Below are 9,751 nucleotides of genomic sequence, written 5' to 3'. Positions count from 1 at the left end.
TAACTTTGTACTCTAATGGCGTTTGAATGTAATTGCAACCATACCTCTCACCTATTACTTTACAGTCCAGTGCCAAACCTTTTCTCTTTCGGACTTTTGTGATCCCTTTTGATCTTCTGATCACCCCAACAAAAACTGAATTGTTTAAGTAGACTGCCCTGCCTTCAAATTGATGCTTCATCCATATGTAAAATAATTCTTCCTACGCTAAGACAATGCACAGGGGTAGGCAGAGTTAAGGTCCAGAAGTTTGAAATAGTAGGCAAAAGACTTGCCAGTGGTAAGAGACTGCATAAAAATGAACACACTGAAAGAGGTGGGTAGAGGGTAACATTTGAGAAAAAGAGAGACAGATGGAGGAAAGGAGAAGGAAAGATTAGACAGAGACGGGAGTAAATTAAGAGGAGATGGATGGACGGACGGACGGACGGACGGACGGATGGATGGATGGATGGAGGGAGAAGGGAGGGAGAGAGTGATAGAGAGAAGCACAGAGAGAAAAAGAGAGAGGGATGAGGATGAAGTGTGAGTTTGGCTCAGTGAGAGCAGCTGTATAGAGGACACTGTGGGTGGAAGTGGTAGAGTCGTGGGTGAGCTCAGAGTTTAACTGCCAACCCTCCCTGGTCTCACAAACTGTCCGTCACACACACACACACACACACGCACACACACATACACACACACACACACACACACACACACACACACTTCCACGCACACATACAGTCATTCACATACATACATGCTCACTTGCACATACATACACACTTGCACGCAGAGTTTTAGCTTGACAACCTGGAAAACTTTCCATCTCACTTCGTATACACTAGACACATGAGGAATCTATCCCTGTAATGAGTCGTATGCGTTGTGTGACACCCTGCTCATACTGGATGTTACATTGTTGGAGACAAGTGCGTTATAACTACAGTTATGCCAATGTTGGTGCATGAAAATGAGGGAAAAAAACGCAGCTGTGTGATTGTTTTGTTTGATGTTTTGAACAGCTTGTAGATGGAAACGTACATGATTAGGGTGGGAGGGCATGGGTGGGGTGGGGTGGGGGTTTGCTCAGCTTATGCCCATTTGCGCTGATGTGTGTAGTCAATTGCAGGTTGCCTCTTCTTGTCGAGACTTCTACTATGATAAATAATGAGAGCAGCAGATCCTAAAATAGAGTACCCCCCCTCCCTTGTCCCTGTGGTCCGCTCTTGTGAAGCTCCCGTCCAGCCGTGACTTTTCCAAGCGATCCCCTCCCTGCTGCCTCCTCCGTTATGGTTAGCATGCCGGCTAAATCTGTAGCCGTGCGTCTGTAATTAGGCTTCGCCTTTGCTGGATTGAGTGCTACACACTGGCAGCTGGCAGGCCGAGGCAGTGCAAACACACACACACACACATGCACACACGCACAGTGATATGCATGGATGCATGCACGCAGGCACACATTTTATCTCATGTAAAATGAGTGGATAGAGGGTATGCCAGGACAGCGCTGTCTGACAGTTACAGCGCAGGGGGAAGTGCTGGGGTTAAAGAGCAAAAGTAATCAATATGGAGTTGAAAATGTACATTTTTTCCTAATCACACTGGCCTTCATCATCCTCTTTCTGTTCTCTATCATCATAATCTCCTAAATGCATCAATTTCTTTAATTCTTTTACTTCGGTCTGAGTGTTTTTCAACCGTTCTATTCTCCTCTTAGCTCATCCCCACCTCAGCCGTTCCTCTCTTTTACTATCCCTCTCACCCACCAACCACCTGCCTGCCATCATTTTCCCCTCCCCAAATTCTTTCTATCATTCCCACTTCTCCTCTCTCACCTCTTCCCCTGCTCAACCCATCCCATCCCCGAGCTGTTGAGTGTAGAGTGGGCAGGTTGACCTGGCAACACTAAAAACCACAGTAGTTATGAGAGCTTTTTACTTCCAGCTATATATATTATCAAAACAAAAAAAAAAAGAAAGACTGAAAGAAAAAAAAGAACGTTTGATGTTACCTCAGCCTTGTTGCCGCCCAGTGAGGGGGCTCCAGCACAAGGCAGTGTGCACATGCAAAAGCACATGCTCATACACAGGAGCACAAACACCTGCAGGTGTGCACACTTCTGAACCATTGTGTGTAAGTCAAACAACGTTCCCATGTTGCACACACACAATTGCCTCTTTATCAATTGTTAGTCCTGTTTTATTCAGCACTTAAACAAGTTATACAATAAACGTTAGCTTCCATACTGAAAGACAGTAAACATGACACGCATCACCTACACTGTCTCCACACCGTCAGGGAAAATTTAAATGGGAAACATAAAGTTAGAATTTTAAAACTTAAAAACTGAGGATTAAAACATGTTGCTAAATAAAATATTATAAAATATCATTTAAAAAATACAGTTGTAATGAAAGTAAAAATAAAAATGAAAACAAGTGAGCACAATTAAAGTGTGATGAAAATACCAATAAATTTAGTTACATAGCTGTAATTATAAATGCTCTCTGAACTCTAAATACCCTGTACTGTGTGATCACAGTACTTAAACGAACAGTTCAGTATTTTGGGAAATAAACTTATTCGCCTTCTTGTTGACTGTAAAACTGTATGAACAGCTGGCTAGCTTAGCTTAGCATAAAGACTGGAAATGGGGAAACAATTACATACTGAACTACACAATAGTATATAAAGCAGTTTAAAGTTAACTGCACTACAACCAACCGCAACAGCAAAATTCTCCCTACACAGTGATGCATCAGTATACTGTATGTATATAATAAGTATTTGTATGTATAATACTTTCAGGTTCCATGTTTCTGCATCAAGTAAATTAGCTTTTGATACTTTAAGAATCCTCTTGTTTAGCACACAGATATGAGCATGGTATGAATCTTATCATTTAACTTTCAGCAGGAATATTAATATTTCCCAGTGTCAAGCTATTCCTTTAAATATTCTAATTCAAAGAAATACCAGTCCTTAATGATATCATTTTCAGATGTGGATATCCATTTATCTTACTGACGATAAGCGCTGCCTTGCCCAATAAAAGTCAGCTATCTTCTTCAATCAAACTACCATGAAGATGTTTAAATAAAACATTTCCTGTCCTTTCAGCAGTGTGTGTTTTTCCCTCTCACTAGCATGGCTTGACACTCGTAACTTGTGCTTTTGTGGCCTATAACTGCCTGTTTGTTTCTGACAAGGGCCTCTGATTCCCTGTTGAGATGAAAGACATCGAGGCCAGTCATTTGTGTCAGCGTGTGGTTTCATCAACCCTGCCAGGACGCTCTCGAGCTTCGCTGGTCCCTGTAGTCACATGCCCCACCAGTGGCATGGCTATTTTAGCTGCTCTGAACTGCAAAACCCACAATCCTCTACTGACCAGCGCCCTCTCCTCTTTGCTGGCCATAATGATTATGTGGATATTGATAGACCAGGGGGATTATTATCATTCACTGAATATACTTTTATATTGTCCTGCATGTGACTGGCTCAATCTGGAAAACAGTAAACAAGTAATCATGAAGGAGAACGGTATCCTTCTTTCACTCTCTGTCAGTCTCTGCTTTTTTTCCATTCCTGTGACCTGAGGTTGCCCCACAATATGAACAGTTTGACTATTTTAGCTAAAGAATGTCTATATTGAAACAGCTAACAGCAATTACCAAAAATGTTCCAAACACATAAGAACAATGGGGAAAATGCAGAAAATTAATGACAAATATCATTTCTATTAAAGAAAAAACATCAAAGAAAGCAACAATTTTATTTTTCTGTTTGGCATGCTCTCTATTTTTATTTATTTATTTATTTTAGTTCACTTCATCTGAGTTAATAAAATCAGCCGCCCAAATTGCCTGCTCGGTGGATCTGAGGTCAACACCATGCACTTTTGTTTGGAGAGCAAAACATCACATTTTTGGTGTCCAAATAAAACATTTTTAATACAACCACTCTTGCCTGAGTTTTAGGCCAGCAGTTAATTAGACAGCTACGAGTTGGAATCTGACCTCTGATGAACCGCCGCTGCATGCTGCATAACATAAAAATATTCTACAATTTGTTTTAATCCATTACACATCAGAACTGCAACACATTTTTCAATGAGAGTCGAAAAGGAAAAGGAAAAGGAAGCTCTTAGTGATTCTATATGTACCCAGCTGAGATTTGACATTTTACCACTCAATGTTGAAAATGGAGTACGTCAGTCTGGAGGAAGAAAACTAATTTGTTCATATTTGAGCCTTGTCAATGATACAGAAAAATAATTTCATTTTGCTTTGTTTTGTCCTTTTAAGTGGGAACCATACAGTATTTTCTGTAGTAAGATAAAAAAATATAATTTAATCTTTAGTTGTTAGGTCCTGCAAATGTTTTGATTCACTGTCACTGCTCTCATATCACTGCGTTTAGCAGCGCCAAACAGCAGACAGACACAGTTAGCAACTAGCTAGAGAACATAGTAGGGCATTTAGTGAGTCAGATATTTCCCTTAGGAGCTGGTAGAGACCAAAATGGAGCTATAATAGTAAATGGTGGACTTAAATTCACCAGATGGCCAACACAAACACAGCTTATTACAAATGAATCCTAATGCTGAAGTTGCAATTGCTGGATGTGTAAATAAGCAGCTGTTTGCTAAGAGAACCAACACCGCATTGAATTAAAAGGTGATGATATGTCAGTGTGTTGTGTTCACAGCTTATTTCCACTGCCCCCAGGTGGCCAAAAAATCAGCTTCCTCTGCTACTTGTGCAAGATTTCTTTTAAGTTTTACACATTACTTTAAAGTATGTGGATGCATATATAGTGTTACCCAGAAGTTGTGTTATATTTTACATGAGACAATGGGAAGACAGCCAAGTTGTAGCTATGAACTTTCTCTCTCAATCTCATTCTCAAGGGTTGTTGTCACATTTACACGAGGGGAATGTATCTACTGAGACCCACAGGTGGATGCTGTTTTTGTTTAAGGGCCCTACTAAGAAAACCACAACAGATTGATGGCAGCTATTGAGACCTGCTGATAACAGACACCTTAACCTTTAAAGCTGCCTCTCTCTCTGTGGAGAGGAATGAATCCTACACCACATCCTGTCAACCCCACATCATCACGGCCTCAATGAGAGTGCTGCAAACACAGCATGCAATAAGCAGAGCAAAAATGTGGGCCAGCTGAAGGATCGAAACCTGGAAAAAGATGCTCTGTGAAAGCCCGCAATTTTTCTAATTCATTAAAAGAAAAAAAGAGGACGTGCGTGGAACCACGTTCACACTTCCAGCTGATTAAAATTTCTTTTGGCAATTGTTTTTTAGTGAAACAGTCACACTGCCTGTCCCTCAATGATGGCTTTATTGCCCACCCAAAGCTCTCCCACCTCCTCTCTCAGTGGGTCAGCTGGGCCCAGGGTGTGTGGGATGTTGCTGTATGTTGAGGGAGAGGGAAACTGTGTGAAAACTGTGTAGGAGAGGCTAAGAAAAACATTACGGCCTGGCAGCAGTGTTGTAGGGAGTGGAGGATGAGGAGGAGATCGGGGGAGCAAGGGAAGGGAACGCTGGGGGGGAGGAGAGGGGGAGTGGAGTGCATGGGTTTGGGTATGACAGAGGGGAGGTAGGAGTGTATGTTTGTGTGTGCATGTGTGTGTAGGGGGTGGGGGTGGCTGCTGAGGTAATATCTCTGGGAGTGTGGTTAGATCATATTCCTCCCCCTGTCTTCTCATGCTGTGGGTGGGGCTTTGTGGTGGGGCCGGCTGGAAGAGAGGGAGGGGATGGAGAGACGGAGAAAGAAAGAGAGGGAGAAAGAGACAGGGAGAGGAAGAGAGGTGGGGGGAGTAGGAAGGAATATGGTGAAAGATGGGTGGAGAAGGTTGAGAGATGGGCAGTGCCAACGGTTCTCAGTAAAGCAGCAGAAGTGTTACGCCCCTGAAGTGGCAAGACTGGTTCACACGAGCTCTTCTCCACCTTTCTCTTCCTCTCTGACATTCTCTGTCACTGGCCTCTCAGTTGTTAACTTTTTCCCACAGTTTAACATAAATTGGATCATTCACACTGGCAGAAAAAAAAACAAACGTACCAAATTTAAACATATCAAGGAGACAGGCACTTACAAGTTGGCAGAAATCACTCTAATTATGCTGTTTTCTCTGTGACTGTGGTAACACTTTAATTCACAGTATTCTGCTATGGGTACTTCAGTACATGCAGGGACTTTTTGTAGATGGCCAAATACAGTAAGTTTGTTAAGATATTTGGTTGGGTAAGATATATAGTATTTAGCCATATTAGTAGCATGGCAGCATGTTGGTCGTAACTACTAGTAACTACCACAAAGTTTACAATGGTAGTTTTGAGTAAGGTGTCTACAATTTGCATGAAATGTAATACAGGCAGCTGCCTGGTTAGCTCGGTTGGTACAGCACAAGACGTGGGTTTGAGCAGCACCGCCTCCCATGGGCCCACCACCCGTGGGAGGTGCCATAGACTCAGATAAGCGGCAGATGATGACATGACATGACATGTAGTACAGACATTCATGGCCCTATCATGAATTCAAATAACTTTGGTGATCACTTAATGTTTCACCATAATCAGGTTTAAGTTTTATTATTTCCAGTAGTTAAGTTTATGACCACATTCCTTCAAAGCTAACGGCATTCCCATGAGCCTCAGCTATACTTTGTATTTAGAGCTAAAAAATAATAGTATGTTAGCATGTTACACTAAGATGTGAAACTGGCAAGCATAATGCCTGATAAACATCAACATATTAGCATTGTCATTGTGAGCATGTTAGCTTGCTGATGTTGATGCTCAAAGCACCACTGTGCCTTTAACCTCCCAGAGTGCTGGAAAAGCTGTAGACTCTTAGTCTTCTTTACGTTCTGCTAATATTTTGATTAAGGGGGCAAGACATTCCTGAAATGATACAATTCCTGCCTGAGATTAGGGTGAATACAAATTCTTCCATAACTAAATGTCTAAGCTTCTTTTTTATGTAAGCCTTCAGTAAATACTGCTGTATTTTGTTGTGGAATATATCTGCATTTGCTACATTTGGAGCACTTGGCAGGATATATGCAGTCATTGTGTGGAGGGTTGCCAGTGTAGTGTCAGATTTTATATGAAAGCTTTGGTGCAGCAAACGGTAATCCACACCAAAGATAGAGGAGGCCTACCGCTCTCAGTCCATAAGCTGCAAGACAAAAAAGCCATAAATCCAGCATTTGACTGCCATTAATTTTGTTACGGACATGCTAATTTATTGTAGACTTAGCCTTTGTTCTAAGGGTTGTTTTTAGTGTTACTCTGTCAGAAATTGAACAAATAGAAATGTTAAGAGAGCAAATACAGTCCCTGTAAGCGGAACACAAATAGTATCTATGGCCAGGGTTGATAGGAATACATATATATAACGTGATAGAAGGAGATGCCCTATTTTTGTTATTGCTGATTCTGACTCTCCTGGTGGTCTTTGTCTTGAAGATTGGACCGAGGAAGCTGACATCTGCCTGTAGAGTTGAAAAAAACTCTCTGAGTTCCACCTGGCTCTCCTGTTTTGCAGTGACAGAAGTACCTGGGAATTTGGGAAACTTGATTATTCTCATCCATTACAGGTAAAACCAGGGAAGAGAAAATCCTTAACTGGAATCTGGAATGCAGAAGCACCAGTTTTGGCAATCTATGACTGTCCACATTCCTGCTGACTCCACTGTCATGAGCCTGATGATGATGATTAATGTTGACCTTTAAAATATTAATGCCCAGGTCACCTTTTGTAGTGGATTCACTATGAATGTACAGCTTCATGCCATGACATGCGAAGATGCCTTCCCTTTGACCTGGATAGAGAGGTCCTTCGTAGGAGCCAAATGGTAATCCATTCTGGATTTAGCCAGCAGATACAATCAGGTCCCACTTACACAAACAGACAAACACACAACAGCAAGCTTTTCATGCTAAACTAAATTTATTAGATGCCTAACACACAGATATTAGAGTGGTATCAATGTTCTCATCCCACTATTGGCAAAAAAAGCAAATAATGTTTTTATTGTTTTCCAAAATTTTCAAATATTGGCCTCCGTAATGCACTAAGTACAAATCAAAGACTGACCAGGTCTGTATCACTGTCTGGTCACCTCCAAAAAGCCAAAGTGGGAAACAGAGATAGGAACTCATGCTAGCAAACTTCGGGCTGGTATCAGATACATACCTTGTTGTTGCAGTGGTGATACAGATGATCAGTCAAGGGCGGTAAAGTACTCCACAGTCTCTATGGTGACCATGGTCAACAAGGGGTTGAGTGAACAGCAGGCCTATTCAGAAAAAAGGCTCCAATACTACTGTACTGTTAAAGGTAAAATTTCCTTCAACACGTAGTACCATGAGTTAATGATGAGTTCATCTCTCTCAGTTACTAATCTCCTTCAAGGTCAGGGAACATGGACATTTGAAAGTCAAAGGTTTGAAATGTGCCATAGTATTGAATGAAAAATATCTATCTAAATATATATTTCCACTGAAAATACAGCAGTTAGATGAGTGCCTGTCACGCTCTGGAGAGATGCAGTATGCTGGGGACATGTGCACATCTGCTTTCTCTTTTCTTTGTGTTGCCTATCTGTGTAACCTTCTGCAACCTTCTGTTGGTCAAAGTAAATTTGCCCGTTATAAGCTCAACAGTTGAGCTCTTTAAGTCTCATGCTGTCCATCATCCTCACTTTTCGTTTTCTGTCTTCCCCTCTTTCTTTAGAGTAACGTTGGCTTCCTCTCCATTTCTGTCACGGTAAGGCATGTTAAACTGGTTTTATGATGATCAGCGTGGCCCATTTATGGTTGCATCTTTGGGAAGGTTTCTTGGTGGCATGATTTGAATGGCTGATGAATAATGGTGTGTTAGCACCTAAACCAACATATACCTGTCTTAGTCAGCCCCACCTTGTCATGAACATTCACACCCCTGGGTGTGTTCCCAGTTCTGTCTGTTTTCTTACCATCGGCTAATGCCAGAAATGGTGAAGACCTGAACAGGGTTTTCTGGTCTAGTTTGGATACTTAACACTATAAAGAGAGACTATGAAAGGCCATATTATAGTTGGTTATGCCAACAACAACAACAAAAAAAGAGTTGTTCATGGGGCTGCTTTGTCCCCATGGCCTCCCTGATAATGCCCCATTTATAATAGAAATAATTACAGGGTAGTGGAACTAATGAGTAAACACCCATGTTACATTTATGTAATAATAATACTCAGATTGTACTGCAGCGAATTTAGATGAATAAAAATCTCCCTGGCCTCACTTCTTCAAATGTTTACTCTGCCAGAGTATCACTTTCAAACAGCACAGCTCATGCCAACAGAGCACAGCTCACGCTACATCAGGCTACAACTAAGAATGCTGGTCTGAGGTCAGTACATTAGAGCACTGCCCTGAGAGTGAGCTAACAGAGAGCAGGAAAGCTGTCTGTTTACACTGGTCTCACACCAACAAGTTAAAGACTACTCTTCTGCTATCCCCTTAGTGTAAATATCCAAGAGATACTTGTGATGGGTGAGATGTGTTCAATTAGGCATTGCCATGCAGGAAGTCTAACAAAATATTCCACAACTCACTCAACTATTTTAGCTCTCTTGCCCTCATCAGAACCTTAATCACTGCCCTGACGAAGCCGATACAGCTGAAAACATTTGGTGAACATAAGATGAAGTAGTGGAGATAACTTTGTTTATTAGAGTTTGTTTTAACAATAACTTGCTTG

The sequence above is a fragment of the Toxotes jaculatrix genome, chromosome 16, assembly GCF_017976425.1.
Source record: "Toxotes jaculatrix isolate fToxJac2 chromosome 16, fToxJac2.pri, whole genome shotgun sequence".
NCBI lineage: Eukaryota > Metazoa > Chordata > Actinopteri > Toxotidae > Toxotes > Toxotes jaculatrix.
This window is presented reverse-complemented; position numbering follows the sequence as displayed.